The sequence below is a fragment of the Dermacentor andersoni genome, chromosome 10 (genome assembly GCF_023375885.2).
Source record: "Dermacentor andersoni chromosome 10, qqDerAnde1_hic_scaffold, whole genome shotgun sequence".
Classification (NCBI taxonomy): domain Eukaryota; kingdom Metazoa; phylum Arthropoda; class Arachnida; order Ixodida; family Ixodidae; genus Dermacentor; species Dermacentor andersoni.
Genome location: NC_092823.1, coordinates 109835807 through 109852449, shown reverse-complemented (window position 1 = coordinate 109852449; position 16643 = coordinate 109835807). Strand labels below are relative to the sequence as shown.

Here is a 16643-nt window from a genome sequence, read left to right as displayed (position 1 = left end):
TGACATCTCTCGCCGATAAAAGTGATTCGAATGCAGCACGTCGTCCCAGTGGGAACCGGTTGCCTCCAGGAGTCTCCGGTCTCTCCACTCGACGTAGTTTTCAGCGGAAAGTGGTACGGAGTGAAAAAGCGTTACGTTACCGGTAAAACTTGTCGGCGGTGTAGCCCAGATGGCACTCCTACTCCACCAATACTCCTAATGACGCTTGCTTATCGCGACTGTTGACCAGCTGATGCTTCCGTCCACTTTAAATACACGCGCTTCTGGAAAGTGCAAGTTACCTGCGAGTATCATTGGGTGAATTCCTTCGCATTCTATTAACATGTCCTGAGTGGTCTCTGGATTTTTCCTGTGCCGCCTACACATGCCTGATCTAGTTGCGAAAATTTGCTCCTGCATGTTTTTGTCCTTAGGAAATCACCTCAAGCTTCAAATCAGGAGGGAATTACCTTCGTGTTATCGCACGGATTTTCCCTTCAGATTTATTTCTTCTCATCCTTGTAAATTTCCATGGTCCTTGTTGTTTCCATTTTTTTCATCCAATCCATTGTCTATGTTTCTCTCACTTTCTTTTTGGTGACTCCTGGTTGTCTATTTACCCTTTTAATTTCAATTTGGTTGCCAGGTCGGTAGTGTTGCGACTTTGAGATGGTCCTGTAACGCTCGTCACCCGTTTCGTGACAGAGCATCGCCAGCTCTCTAGTGGGTACCGAAGATTCCGAGTCAGGCGTTGGTGAGAATAACGAAAGGGACTTTATACGCTATATACAGTTCATTATACAGGAGAAGATCGGATCGGCACGGGAGCCAAAAGGTAACAGCAACCGCGACTGTTCCCGCACGGCGACGTCCGGCGAGACTCCAACGCGTAACACATCTCACTCCACTCGAGAGCGGCACTCGGCTCACGGTGCTTCGGTGGATTCGGTTCTCCTTGCAGGCGGCGGCGTTGGGTCTTATAAAGCCCAGAGAAACGATTGTCCCTCAAACGGCCCAAAACAAAGCCAGCACTCGACGGTCGTCCGAGAGGTCCAACCAGCGACCGCGCTGGCCACCCACTTCAAATTTGCCATGCGCGGTGGCCTCCAGGGAGAAGAAAATACGGCGCCGGGCTGTCTAGTACTTTGTTGCACGTTTGGACATGTCGATCGCCGATGCTCCTACACAGGACGCAGCTGCCTGGCGGCGCAGCATCTTAAGTTGTCAAGGGAGCGTTAGGGCGCTGTGCCTTTCGCCGCAGCCACGGGTTTGTCCAAAGGGCGTTCGCAGGATGAATTCTGCATCTTGTAGATTTGAAATCCGGGCTGGTTGTACGGGCACAATAGTAGGTAGGCAAAATTTTATTCGGCAGAAGGTGTTGTTCAAGGGGGGAGGGTATCCTGTCAGGTCTTGCCTGCCAGCCGCCTCCCCGGCTCTGTTCACGCCCTGGAGCTGATCCTCCTGGCTGGTCACGGCGTAGAGGGAGCAGTCATGAGAGAGTAGGGGGAGGGTCCTTCCAGCGGTCCCAGATAATATGGTTGAGTGTGGTAATCTCTCCACATAGCTTACTGTGGAGGTCGACGTTCCTTCGACCGTTCAGCTAGAAGAGTGGTCGGCTGTAGAGCTAGCGCCCAGAGGGGAAATTCATATATCGCTAGTTCGAATATGGCTGGACAAACAACAGTTCCTTTAAGGCGAAGCTTTCTTTCCAGCATCGCCTCCCTCCACCCCATTCCCTGCGCCTCTCTTGCTGAGCGTGGTTGTCTGCTGCTGCTGCTGCTCGTGCGTTCTCGCCGGATAGCTCACAGTCAGCGGCGTGATCTAGGAGCGATGGCTCACGCTACTTCGGCCGCAGCTGTGGAAAGTGAAGATGTAAATTGGGACAGCGGGTGTGGGTCGCTGGCCGCTTTAGGCATGTGCGATGTGTTCTCGGCATTAGTTCGCGTTGAAGCCAGATGCAGTACGAAAGGCAAGTCACTCGCGACTGCTGCCGCGGTTCCTCACGCAAGTGTGTTGACAGCGAGTGTCCGCCGTCATCGAACCGATTTGTGTTCACGTTTGCCTGTACGAGCGTGACACCATGCTTGTTAATTTAATTACAAAGAATGCCGACATATTTATGCGGCCGATAGAACAACTATCCATACTTCGTATAGACATCTCGACCTTCCGTCTTTCGGGGGAAACTGCGGTATTTATTTCTTCCAAAGCCAAAGATGCCGCCCGAGTCCAAGGACTTGGAGCCGCCACCTGAGGCCACCACACCGAAACTGCCGGCCATTCATTAATAAAGTTTCTTCTCTCTCTCTCTCTCTCTCCCTCTATGAAAATTAGCTTCGCGCCTTCTTCATTGCATCTCACTGCATCAGATGCAATGCATTGCATTGCATTAGGAGCATTGCATTGCACAATGAGAGCACGCCGCAAGAAGCCGTCGACGTGATCGAAGACCAGCTGAACAGTTCCGGTTTGATCTCATCACCGAGCAAGTCAGAACTGACGGTGCTACCACCGAAGTACGTTACACTTAACAAGAGCGAACCGAGGGATTACGAGGCCATCAAGATCGTGACGACGAACGGCCAAGTGATCCCGGAGGTCGACAAAATCCGGGTGCTCGGCCTGATTATAGACAAGCGACGGGGCAACGGCGAGAGCATTTGCCGCCTTAAAGCCAAGATTACAAACCCAATACGTCTCATCAGACGGGTCGCCAACCACAAGGCCGGGATGAAGAAGGAAAGCTTAATTAGGCTTGTGCACTCCTTCGTAGTCAACCACGTCACCTACGTTGCAGCCTTTCACAACTGGTTGCAGTGTGAAAAGAATAAGATCAATGCCCTGATACGACGAGCTTACAAGGCGGCCCTCACTCTATTCGAGTGTACGAACACCAACAAGCTCCTGAGCCTGGGGGTACACAATACCCTCGAGGAAATTGTGGAAGCTCAACGGCCCGCCCAGCTGCAGCGGTTCTCTATGGCCGAAGCCGGCAGGCTCATACTTCAATACTTCGGCTTCACGCCCGGGGCGAAAAAGGCGAGTAGCGAACTTCCTGTCACGGACGGGACCCGACGCCGGATTCGGGTACACCTCATCCCAAGGACGAGCACGCAAGGTTCATGGATGCGGCAGAATACCAGGGAGACAGCGCGGCGTTCGTAGCTACCGTCATCGAGGCGTCGTCCGGCTCGACGAGGGCAGCGGCGAGCTTACGAGTCCGAGAGGCGTGTCAGGCGGAGGAGGTGGCCATTGCCCTGGCCATTGCCGACCCCGGGTGCCAAACGGTGTTGTGTGATTCGCGAAGTGCAGTGTGGAATTATGCGAAGGGCAAAGTTTGTGGTGAGGCTGTGCGCGTTCTGTGTTCGACTGACCTGCAACGAGACAATAGGTACGTTAAAATCAAGTGGTTCCCGGCGCAAGCGGGCCACGACGCGTCGTAGAAGCACGATAACCACAATGAGACGGCACACGTATTGGCGCGAGCGCTAACCAACCGCGCCGCTGCAACCGACCGTCCAACACGGTGTAGTGCCAAGGACCGCATGACGACGTTCAGCGAACTTAAACAGTTTCACCGTCTGGCTCGAAGGACTTTCCAATTCCCGCACCCGGGGCTGAACCGAGCGGAGGTGGTGTTGTTCATCCAATTACAAACTGGTTCCTTACCCACCCCCGTGTTAATGAATCATCTGTACCCGAAAGTATACGAGTGATGTGTGCGGCGTGTGCCAGCGGGAGAGGGCCACCCTGACGCACATCCTATGGTATTGCTCCAAGTTCCCCGACGAAGTTTCGACAAGTTCAACGATTCCGCCGTGACTCGCGGCTGCGGCGGAATGCTACGACCACGAAATCCAAACCTGAGCCGTCCCGCTGGTCTCGGCGGCTCTTTAATTACAAAGGGCGAGCGAAACCGACGGGTCTGTCGCCCTCAGGGCGACAGACCGCGGGAGTAACACGCGCTGGGGTTGAGTATATACCACCCGCTGACAAGACGTCCGGGGCCCACGTCGCGGCGCCGTTTAGTAATGGTGACGTTCTACAGGCGACTAAATAAAGTTGTTTCTCTCTCTCATTGCATGGCTCGGTGCACATTAGTTTTACATTTAACTTACTACGGGAACTCTGGCGCGGTGGTAGTCCGACCATTGTGGAAATCATTTCGGACTGTAGTCTTCAATTTGAATTTAGTTACATTCGTAGGCCGAGGAACAAAGTCGCCTTTATCGGGGAATCCCTAGTCCACGTAATTTTGGTGAGGGTAGTATGCATATATATGTGCACGTGGTCATTATATCATGTGTGCTTGCGTTTATGTGTATATTCGCGATGCAAAAAATCATGCTTTTTTCCATTCCCAACGTGCAGCCTGGAATCCTGAAGTAAGTTTCAGTAGTCTCGTAGTGAAACGCACACATCATCTTTCAAAGGGCCAAATCATCAGCTATCCAAGGATAAAATTATATTTGCCAGGTAAAAAGAAAAAAAAAACTCACGAAACACACAAATATACTCTGTGCCGTCGAAACAGAAAGGAATTAAGCTATAGCATAGGTTCGCGATTTTCCTTGTTAGGAGTGCAAAAGAACATATAAAAGCATAATTATAGCAGACGAAAACACAAGAAGCGACTTTTTGATATCCCGAACAGGACCTCGCGCCCAGTAATTTCATACAAATTTTCCGGTGGCTTCACTCCAGCATTGGCTTGGTTTGAAATCGACGAGACACATTAAAAATGCCAGGACTTTTGCTACCACCAGTCCTCCCACTCTTCCTGCTGGATGACTTGGAGCTCTCCAGGCTTCCGGTCTTGCACTTCTTGGGTAATATCCCCTGTACGAGGGTTCGTTTCATGTGATCCATGGACATCCTGGAGTAGTCTGAAGTGCTCCTTGCCACGATTCGTGCTTCTTCCACCACTGTCGTGCGTGGCAGGACGCGGATGACGAGAAGGGAGACGAAGAGGAAAAGTCCCGCAATGGCGAACTTTAGGTCTTCGTGTCCGGCTGGCTTCAGGACGAGGGTCATTGCCGCGCACACGGTCGCGACACGCCCGAAGGCAAACGCCCAGCAGAAGACACCGGCTCGCACTGCCGATGGAAATAGTTCCAGGACATAGGTGAAACAGTGCACAAGGATTACGGTAGAGACGCCCTTGGACAGCACGAGTAATGTCTTGCTGATCATGACGTATCCACCGCCCACCGCCACACTCAGCGAGCATTGAATGGTACCCGTCAACAGGAAGCACACGCTGAGCACTCTGACGAGTGCGACGCCGGTGATCAGGAAGTGCATCCCCGCGTACGCCGCCAGTGTGATGACAACTGTGAGGCACGGGATCCAAAATTCGTTATACTGCGCCGTTGAGAAGGCGTCGAGGTAAAAAACAAAAGATATGGAGAAGCAAACGGCAAACATGGCCAACGCTCGACGCCGGAGGGAGCGATAGTCGACCAAGTATTCCGTGTGTGCACCTTCGCGACTTGCGTGGTTCTTGATCTGTTCTCTCAGCTTGTCCACGAGACAGGCCGTGAAAGGAAGTGGGACATTGTTGGTTTTGGCCGCCTGCATCATGACTGCTTCGGCCGCGTCTATTCTTCCTTTCGCGACGAGCCATCGGGGCGACTCTCGGGCGGTAGTCAAAGCTGGGAGCAGGAGAGCCGTCGGGGCCAGGAACACAACCTGCTTGAGACGCCAGTCGATGACCACCGGTTTGATGATGACACTCCAAACCTCACATAACGTGATGCCAAGAACCGACAGGAGGAGCATTTGCTGCGGCCTGTGCCCGTGCGTCATCACCTCGAACGGTATGATGGAGGCAAACATGGTGTTTATCGCGACACTGGCCCCAGTAAGGAAGCGCACTACAGCGTAGCCTACGTAATTTGTGGCCGCGATGGTGCAGACCGTGCAGGTCGCTGCCGCTGCGGCGGAGGACAGCAGCATGGCTCTCCTTCCGACGTAGTCAACGAAGGCTCCGGCTAGGACGAGGGAAACAACGGCGCCAGCGTTCTGCAGGGCGACAAGTGTGGCCGGAAGCAAGCGTTGGTCGCACACCATGTTCCAAGAGCTCACCGCACTGGCCACGGCCGTCCGAACGTCGTAGTCCCACTCTTCACAGGGCGCGTCGCGTTGGTCGCTGGTGTTTTGGAAGCAGCGTTTGTACCACTCGTCAGCCCCGGTTAGTACAGCGGCGCTCTTGCGATGCTCAGCGGAATCGCCGTGGTCAGCAGGTGGCTTGCAGCGTTCGTAAATACGGCAGCGGCTGAAGCGTCCATCGGCCTCGATCGGTATGGCAATATTCTTCCAATCGGCTGCAGAGATGTTGAAACCGGCGAGCGGCTTGCACCAATGGTCGATGTCACCGGTGATGAGGGTGATCACCACGGTTTGGCAATTAGCCGAGAAGAGTCCTAGAAGAACGAGAACGAGCATCCTTGTCTAAAAAGGGCCGTGACCAAAGGCTTCCTCGCAGTCAAAAGACTCGCTTGTTCGGAGATCGGCGCCGGCCAGTCGCTGGGGGAGGACGACGTCCATCGCCTGGTTCTCAGATGTCGCTCTTCGGGTTTAGTAGTGTTGTGCGGTATCAAAGAGACGATTCCAGACGAGAGCTAGTGGTGCGAAGGGGCCGGAACGAAAACTTCTTCTTCTTCATCAGCTCGCGCACTTCACAGTCTATCACAGTGTCGCGCGCCTTTGTACGGCGTTGGCATCTCCGCTTTATACTTGGCGAACAAAAAATAGTTCATTTCCCTTCATCCTTCAATAAGGCGATTACCATAATTATCCTAGGAACCTGTCCTGCTAGTCTGGTGTGCTCTTATCTGAATGTTATTCCATTATTTGCTTTAGAAAGAATATTCGGTGGAGCTCCTGTGAGGATCAATGCAGGCGTTCATGCGAATAACACCGAAGCAATGTAGGGACACGCTGTCTTGTTGCATTTTTGCCTTCTGTGTAGTCGACTTCGGTCAATTTTCTGGTACGGACATCTTCACTTTTTTGTTGCTCAACGAGCCACACACAGTGCGCGCTATTGTCCCATTCGGTTCATTTCACCACTTTCTTCACGCTCGGCTGTTCTTTATTCTGGCTTTTTCCCTTCTCTGTAGTTGACTTCTAAAATTTTATGGTGCCTATACGTAACTCCTCGGCTCTTCTTTTTACTTGTCTATCGGGGCGCCTGCTCAGTGGCACGTACCCGTTCTAGAGGACGTTCACATAATTAGTTTCACATTTGCATTTGCACATAGCGAATGGACAAAGCGGAATATTCGGGCACACACCCAGTGACACATGCCCAGTCGCACATATTCAGGGGCCCAAGTCGTCTATTCTTGCACATAACTAGTCGCACATACCCAATGTCCCAAGTGGTCTGCTCCAACATTACCTATTCGGAGAAAGAACAAAATGGCGCCTATACCCAGCGGCCAAGAAGGATGGGGGAACATTTCTAATGTGAGAAAGCAGTGAGGCCGGTCGGAAAAGCTTTGTCTGTGACCTGGTACACTGCGCAGGGTGAAGTGATAAGGGGAAAGGCCAAGTTGGCGTAAAGGATGTTAGATTCAGGCAGACATACTGAAGAGTTCCTGAAGTTCTTAGAGAATGGTAATTACATTAAAATTTCTCTTTACAGTGCCCCATGTTGTCTAATATTATAGATACCTTGTGGTACATGCCCATTACACACACCCAATGGGCCACTTTGCCTTTTAGGATACATACACGGTGGGTAACTCCTGCGGTTGCGAAGAGGTAGAGCATCCGCCTCGCGTGTAAGAGGACCGTAGTTCTAATTCCGGTGCCGCGCAATTTTCCACCGGATAAAAAAAAATTCCGCGTGTTGATAAAATTGCGTAAACAGGGCTGCGGTGCGGCCTGATCCCGGCGACGAGAACCGGTAACGCACTCTCACACCAGAGCAGGATTGGCCACCCTGGTGCAGCAGTTGGCCCCAACCTCCTATATGAATACAACAATCAAACCCCGGCCCTCAGTCCCCTGCAGCCGCTAGTAAATATTCAGCTAGCCTAATTTAGTTATTAAGGCATGCTATTCATACAGGCCGCCATTGAAATCTGAACCTGGCAACGTTTAACGTTATCTAGTGAGGCGAGTCTAGCAAAGTTACTGGAGGAATTAGAGGGTAGTAAATGGTATATAATAGGGCTCAGTGAGGTTAGGAGGACAAAAGAAGCATATACAGTGCTAAAAAGCGGGCACGTCCTGTGCTACCGGGGCTTAGCGGAGAGACCAGAACTAGCCGTCAGATTCCTGATTAGTAAGGATATAGCTGGTAATATACAGAAATTCTATAGCATTAACGAGAGGGTGGCAGGCCTTGTTGTGAAACTAACTAAGAGGTACAAATTGACGGTCGTACAGGTATACGCCCCTACATCCACTCATGATGACCAAGAAGTCGAAAGCTTCTATGAAGACGTGGAATCGGCGTTGGGTAAAGTCAAAACAATATACACTATACTGATGGGCGACTTCAATGCCAGGGTAGGCAAGAAGCAGGCTGAAGACAAGTCAGAGGGGAATGTGGCATAGGCTCTAGGAATAGCAGGGGAGAGTTATTAGTACAGCTTGAAAAACAGAATAATATGCGGATAATGAATACCTTCTTCCGCAAGCGGGATAGCCGAAAGGGCACGCGGAGGAGCCCGAATGGCGAGACTAGAAATGAAATAGACCTCATACTCCGTGCCAACCCTGGCATCATACAAGATGTGGACATGCTCGGCAAGGTGCGCTGCAGCGACCATAGGATGGTAAGAACTCGAATTAGCCTAGACTTGAGGACGGAACGGAAGGAACTGGTACATAAGAAGCCAATAAATGAGTTAGCGGTAAGAGGGTGACTAGAGGAATTCCGGATCAAGCTACAGAAGAGGTATTCGGCATTAACTCAGGAAGAGGACCTTAGTGTTGAAACAATGAACGACAATCTTATGGGAATCATTAAGGAGTGTGCAATAGAAGTCGGTGGTAACTTCGTTAGACAGGATACCAGTAAGCTATCGCAGGAGACGAAATATCTGATCAAGAATCGCCAATGTATGAAAGCCTCTAACCCTACTGCTAGAATAGAACTGGCAGAACATTCTAAGTTAATCAACAAGCGTAAGACAGCTGACATTAGGAACTATAATATGGATAGAATTGAACATGCTCTCAGGAACGGAGGAAGCCTAAAAGCAGTGAAGAAGAAGCTAGAAATAGGCAAGAATCAGATGTCTGCGTTAACAGACAAAGCAGGCAATATCATTACTAATATGGATGAGATAGTTCAAGTAGCTGAGGAGTTCTATAGAGATTTATACAGTACCAGTAGCACCCAGAACGATAGTGTGAGAGAGAATCGTCTAGAAGAATTTGAAATCCCACAAGTAACGTCGGAAGAAGTAAAGAACGCCTTGGGAGCTATGCAAAAGGGGAAGGCAGCTGGGGAGAATCATGTAACAGCAGATTTGTTGATGGATGGTGGGCACATTGTTCTAGAAAAACTGGCCACCCTTTATACACAATGGCTCATGACCTCGAGCGTACTGGAATCTTGGAAGAACGCTAACACAATCCTAATCCATAAGAAAGCGGACGCCAAAGACTTGAAAAATTATAGACCGATCAGCTTACTGTCCGTTGCCTACAAAGTGTTTACTAAGCTAATCCCAAATATAATCAGGAACACTTTAGACATCTGTCAACCAAAGAACCAGGCAGGATTCCGTAAAGGCTACTCAACAATAGACCATATTCACACTATCAATCAGGTGATAGAGAAATGTGCGGAATATAATCAACCCTTATATATAGCTTTCATTGATTACGAAAAAGCGCTTGATTTGGTCGAAACCTCAGTAGTCATGGAGGCACGAAGGAATCAGAGTGTAGATGAGCCATATGTAAAAATACTGAAAGTTATCTATAGCGGCTCCACAGCCACCGTAGTCCTCCAAAAAGAAAGCAACAAAATCCCAATAAAAGAAAAGGCGTCAGGCAGGGAGATACGATCTCTTCAATGCTATTCACTGCGTGTTTACTGCGTGCTTATTAACTCAGGGGACCAATTGCAATGCATGCTCACTGACCTGGAGAGGCAAAGCAGAAGGGTGGGTCTAAAAATTAATCTGCAGAAAACTAAAGTAATGTTTAACAGTCTCGGAAGAGAACAGCAGTTTCCGATAGGTAGCGAGGCACTGGAAGTGGTAAGCGAATACATCTGCTTAGGGCAGGTAGTGACCACGGACCCGGATCATGAGACTGAAATAATCAGAATAAGAACGGGTTGGGGTGTGTTTGGCAGGCATTTTCAAATCATGAACAGCAGATTGCCACTATCCTTCATGAGAAAAGTATATAACAGCCGTGTTTTACCAGTACTCACGTATGGCGTAGAAACCTGGAGGCTTACGAAAAGGGTTCTGCTTAAATTGAGGACGACGCAACGAGCTATGGAAAGAAGAATGATGGGTGTAACGTTAAGGGATATAAGAAAAGAGGAGATTGGGTGAGGGAACAAACGCGAGTTAATGACATCTTTGTTGAAATCCAGAAAAAGAAATGGGCATGGGCAGGACATGTAATGAAGAGGGAAGATAACCGATGGTTATTAAGGGTTACGTACTGGATTCCAAGAGAAGATAGGCGTAGCAGGGGGCGGCAGAAAGTTAGGTGGGCGGATGAGATTGAGAAGTTTGCATGGACAACATGGCCACAATTAGTACATGACCGGGCAAGTTGGAGAAGTATGGGAGAGGCCTTTGCCCTGCAGTGGGCGTAACCAAGCTGATGATGATGGTGATGACTCAGTGGGTACAATCGCCTAGTGCCTTGCGTACCTTTCAGAATCGGCAAACCTATTCGCATCGCGAATACATTGTGAATACACAAGGTTCGGCGATAACATAGACAACATATAATATCAACGATAACATTCGAGAAAGTTGCTATGCATGCATGGGCGCGCGTCCTTCCCTGAGCAGTACCTTCAATTTTCCGGCGGGTGAAATGTGGTCCCCCGAAAAATCACAACCACATAAGCGTGTCAATATCCAAAGACAAGCGTGCGTGAAGCAGTGGCAACGACATCGCCGCTAAGCCACTGCAGACGGGTAACGGATTGCTGGGAACGTAGAGCGAAAGAGAGAGAGAGAGAGAGAAAGAGAGAGAGAGATTGATGGAAGCTGACGATCTTAGGCTTGCTGTACTGCACTGAAATTTACTGCACTAAAATTGACCTTAAAGAAGAGTTATTGCTACGTCCATCTCATATTTCATCTTGCACTGAAGGTCAGGTACTGGTAAGGCCATGCAACATCAGCGCTTGCTTTCACGCATTACTACACCCGACCGACGACGACTGGAACCACCTTCCTGCCCTTGTCGCAGTCATCTGCGGCGCCGAAAAATTTCAAGGTGGTTGCCAATGACTACATACATACTCTCCACTCATCTGTGTCGTGTCTCCGGGCTTTTATAGTATGCAGATAGATAGATAAATGAATCAATACAGTAAAAGAAATAATAGGTGAATGCTATTGATTCCGGTTTTACTAAGGAAAGAATGAAGGCAGTGCGGTATTTCGTGCAACTTCAATGGGCATTTTAAGCGTTTAATTTTCTCGACCTCGTTATTGCGAAGTGCCTAGAGTTTCTTGAATTTTTCAAGAGGTCCAGTGCTCGTATTCTACGGCAAAATCGTGATAAGGACGAGTCAGGAGGTGGGGGGGGGGGGGGGGGTGTAGCTGACGTGCGTGAGCGTCAGCGAAATTTAACGCTGACCTGCCTCCTGCTCACCCCGAGATTAGATATGTCCACGTGAGTCTAAGGTATCGCACTAGACGAGAAAAACACTTCGAGGTGTCCACTTGCGCGGACTGGCAACAGTACATGCACTTCCAATGCGTATTTAGCAAAGGACGTGTTTTGGGTGCTAAGCCGTGTCACAGTGACACTCGGTGACTGGCTCGGCGGCCTAGTGGCTATATATGGTCGTCGTTATGCTGTTGAGAAAGGGGTCGCGAGTTCTATGCGCGACTGTGGCGGTACCGTTTTGCGAGGGCGGCGGCATGCGAAAATGCTCGTGTACTAAAATTTAGGTGCACTGAAACCCAGCAAGTGAATATTGTTCTCGAGTCCACCACTACGCGCATACCTCGTAGCCAGTTTGATGCATTTGGCCGTTAACACAATCAATCAATCAATCAATCAATCAATCAATCAATCAATCAATCAATCAATCAATCAATCAATCAATCAATCAATCAATCAATCAATCAATCAATCAATCAATCAATCAATCAACAAGATTTCGACCGTGCCCTTAAGTGATTTCACGATTGACAAGCCTTCTTTTCGCTGCACGAATTTACGTGCAAATGTTCGCAAACTTCTCGATAGACGAGTAGCCTTCGTCCGGCCTGCATCTCTCACTGACATCTCTCGCCCATAAAAGTGATTCGAATGCAGTACGTCGTTCCAGTGGGAACCGGTTGCCTCCGGGAGTCTCCGGTCTCTGCGCTCGACGTAGCTTTACCGGGAAAGCGGTAAGGAGGGAAAAGCCGTTGCGTTACCGGTATTCTTTGTCGGGGGTGTAGCTCAGATGGTAGAGCGCTCGCTTAGCATGCGAGAGGTACTGGGATCGATACCCAGCACCTCCAATGAATTATTTTTTTTTGTTTTTCTGACTCTGAGAGAAATTGCGCACTTCGGCTAAACGTAATGGAACACTAAAGGATATACTGCCACAAAATTTTGACGTGATAGCAATAAGGGCCCCATGTCGCAGAAAATCAGATGTCGGCGTCGGCGGCGTTGTCTGTGAGAGAAAAATCATGCCGAACCATGCACACCACTCCACGCAGGCCCTTCGTGTGGCGCAGAGGCTTTACTGAACTGATTGAATTTCTCAAAGTAAAATGTCTCAGAAAACTCGTAAAGTACGACATGCCCTGACACGCTGTCGCCTACTTTGTGGAGGCATAACTTCAACAAAGCGTTCCTTCGGATAGACAGAGCAATGCCATACTTAATCAACTGGGGGCGACTGTAACGAAAGTCCAGGATTGGGTTTTTGGATCTAGGCTGTTACTCCCAGCTTGGGACGGTTAGTGACATCTTTACAAAACCAGTACACTACTTTTTCTTGACATTTCTCCGCTAACGCCTCCAGCTGTTGTTGAACATGAGCAGATCTAATGTCCGTGAAAAGCAAGCATTCCCAATTTTGCCTCGTCCATCCTCGATGCGCTTTTGTGTATACAGTGGCAACCAGTATGGGTGTATAGATGGATGATACGTGCTGCATACTACTGTCAACATTCTGAGGGGATAAAGACTAAGACACAGAGGAAGAGCGCGCAGGAGAGCAACCCTGAGAAACGTGCAAGATTCTCATTAAAATAACATATTAGGCTCGGGAAGAGAAAGAAACATAAACGTAGTGTTTACACGCGCACAATAACACAATATACACAACTAAGGGCTAATTCTCACTTATTTTCCGGCTTTTTGCTTCGGCGTTTGACCAAAGGCGAAACCGCCGTACGAAGAAGCTGCGTTGATTCAGTTTCTGCTACAAGGAACAAAAAGCGCTGTCCAACTGTGAGGGACTACTTGGTGGATCCAGTAACATGTGCGCAGGAGATACGCCCCGGTATATTTCCCTCTATTGCCCCAGAAAGCAGATCGCGAGTATAATAACATCAACATACAATCAAGCGTTAAGGCAGTCGGAACTGAATGACGCATTTCCTGTGTTTTATTCACCTTACCGGTGAAACAGTAAGTGGCTATGTAAATGCATACGTAGATAATCCGTGAGGAAAAGCGTACGCAGCCACGCAACCCCCGTGGTTCCTGATCTGCTTTTTCAGCTTCTCCGCAGGACAGACCGTGATAGGAGGCGGGAAATTGTTGGTCTTGGTCGCCTGCATCAGGACTGTTTTGGTCACATCCAGCCTTCCATTATCGACTAGCCACCGCGATGACTCCCGTGCGGCAGACAAAGGAGGGAGCAGGACAGCCGTTGGTGCTAGGAAGATGACCTGCTTCAGGCGCCAGTCGGTGACCACGGCATTGACGATGACAATCCAAATCTCACATAACGTCAGGCCTAGAACCACCAGAAGCAGGACATGCTGCAGCCTGCGCGCGTGAGTCATCACCTCGAACTGCATGAGGCTGGTAAAAATTGTTTGTACAGCAACACTGGCTCCGGTAAGAAGGCACACCACAGCGTAACGCACACAATCTTTCGCCGCGAAGGTCACTACCGCTGCTGCAGAATCCAGGAGCGTGGTTCTCCTGCCGACCTAGTCTACGAAGGCTCCAGCCAGGATAAGGGAAACGACGGCACCAGCGTTATCCAGGTCGAGAAAGGTGGCCGGCAGCAAACGTTGGTGGCACACCATGTTCCAAGAGCTCACCGCGCTGGCCTCGGCCGTCCGAACGTCGTAGTCCAACTCTTCGCAGGGCACGTGGCGTGGGTCGCTGGTGTCCTGGAAGCATCGGTTGTACCACTCGTCAGCCGCGGTTTGTACAACGCCGCTCTTCCGGTGCTCCGTGGAATCGCCGTGGTCAGCGGGTGGCTTGCAGCGTTCGTAAATGCGGCAGCGGCTGAAGCATCCTTCGGCCTCGATCGGTATCGCAATATTCTTCCAATCGGCTGCAGAGATGTTGAAACCGGCGAGCGGCTTGCACCAATGGTCGACGTCACCGGTGACGAGGGACATCACCAAGGTTTGGCAAACAGCCGAGAAGAGTTCCAGAAGAATGAGAACGAGCATCCTCGTCTGGAAAGGGCCGTGACCAAAGGCTTCCTCGCAGTCAAACGACTCGCTTGTTCGGAGATCGGCGCCGGCCAGTCGTTGGTGGAGGACGACGTCCATCGCCTGGTTCTCAGGTGTCGCTCTTCGGGTTTAGTAGTCCTGGAGAAGGATTGCTGACGAGAGCCAGCTTTGTGATGATGATGATGATGATGATGAATCCTCAACAAATGGCACAAACCCACTGTGGGGGATAGGCCACGAATCGGCTTCTTCTTCTTCTTCTTCAGTGCGTGCTTCTCAGGTTGTCGTAGTGTCGCGCGCCCTTGTACGGCGTCAGCTTTTTTGGTTACTGTTTACCCAACATATATTGGTAATGAAATCCTAACCTTTATTAATGCGATTACCAAGTTTGGACTACTAATGCACGTACGGGTTGCTGCTATGTAAATGCTGTTTCATGACTCATTAAAAAAAAACATGCGACGGGAAGCCTACGAGGAATGATGTCGACGTTAACGAGAATCGAACTGAGGCAATGTAGAGACCTATCTTATTGTCACGTTCTTCCATTAAGCGTAGCCATATTGCTCAATTTTCTGTTAACGACATTTTTTTTCTTTTTTTTTCTAGCTCAACGCGTATTGCTCAGTGCTTGCTGCAGATGGTCCAATTTTGTTAATTTCATTCATTCATTCATTCATTCATTGATTCATTCATTCATTCATTCATTCATTCATTCATTCATTCATTCATTCATTCATTCATTCATTCATTCATTCAAATAACTTCATAGAGTGCCCTGCGATATGCTGGGGTGGGCCTGGACCCCGCCTAGGTTTCGGCCACGGGTTGTTGGCCATTGGCGGCTTCTTCGGCTCGCTGGACGGCCCAAAGATGGTGCTGCAAGTCCGTGCTAAGCAACGTAGACTGCCAGCGCGCGTGGAGGCTGTCGCTGTTTGAGGCTGCATCACCGTTATCCTGTATTACAGCCGTACATTCCCATAGGATATGCTCCAGGGTGGCTCTATAGTTGCAATGTCTGCCCTTGTCCGTTGGGCATAACTCTGGGTGTATTACACTCCTTCCTCCACATTAAGCTGTTCTTGGCGTCGGCTCCTGCACTCCTCTGTAGCTGACTTTTTCAATTATATGTTGCCGACTTCACTTCTCTTCTCTTTTTCTGCATGGCTATTAGGGCAACTACCCAGTGGCGCGTACCTATAATGGAGGATTCACCAAGAATGTTCACGTGTCGAGCTTTACATTTGCAGTTGCACATACCTATAAGGAGAGGGCTCACTCAAGGAGCCACAATCACTCCAAAGCTATTCACGGCATGCTTAGAAGTATCAAGCTACTATAATTGGATGGCTCAGGAGTGAGGATCAACACGAATATCTGTGCAACTTTCGTTTTGTAGGTGGTATTGTCCTGTTCAGACACAGGGGACGGACTACAACAAGCCATTGAGTACGTTAACCAAGACAATTTAAACTTGGAGTTGAAGATTGATATGCAGAAGATAAAGGTAATGTTCAATAGCCTGGCAAGAGAACAAGAATTCATCATCTCCACTCAGCCTCTCGAGTCTCTGCAGGAGTTTGTTTACCTCCGTCAATTACTAATTACTAATACTTCTCATCATGATAAGGAAATTTACAGAATAAAGATGGGTTGGAGTGGGTACGGCAGGCATTACGAAATCCTGACTGGGAGCTTACCACTGTCGTAGAAAAGCGTGCAATCATTGCATTATACCGACGCCAGCATATGGGACAGAAATTTGGAAGCCAACAAAGAAAGTCGCGAAAAAGTTAAGAACCGCGCAAAGAGCAATGGAAGGAAAAATGTTAGGTGTAACGCTAATAGCCA

General features: G+C 49.5%; 1 non-coding gene across 1 annotated transcript; it reads left to right on the top strand.

Annotated features, from left to right (window-relative positions):
* Nucleotides 1-12589: 12589 nt before the first annotated feature.
* Nucleotides 12590-12662, top strand: TRNAA-AGC (transfer RNA alanine (anticodon AGC)). The gene has a single exon. It is a non-coding gene; the product is annotated as a tRNA-Ala (tRNA).
* The last annotated feature ends 3981 nt before the right edge of the window (nucleotides 12663-16643 follow it).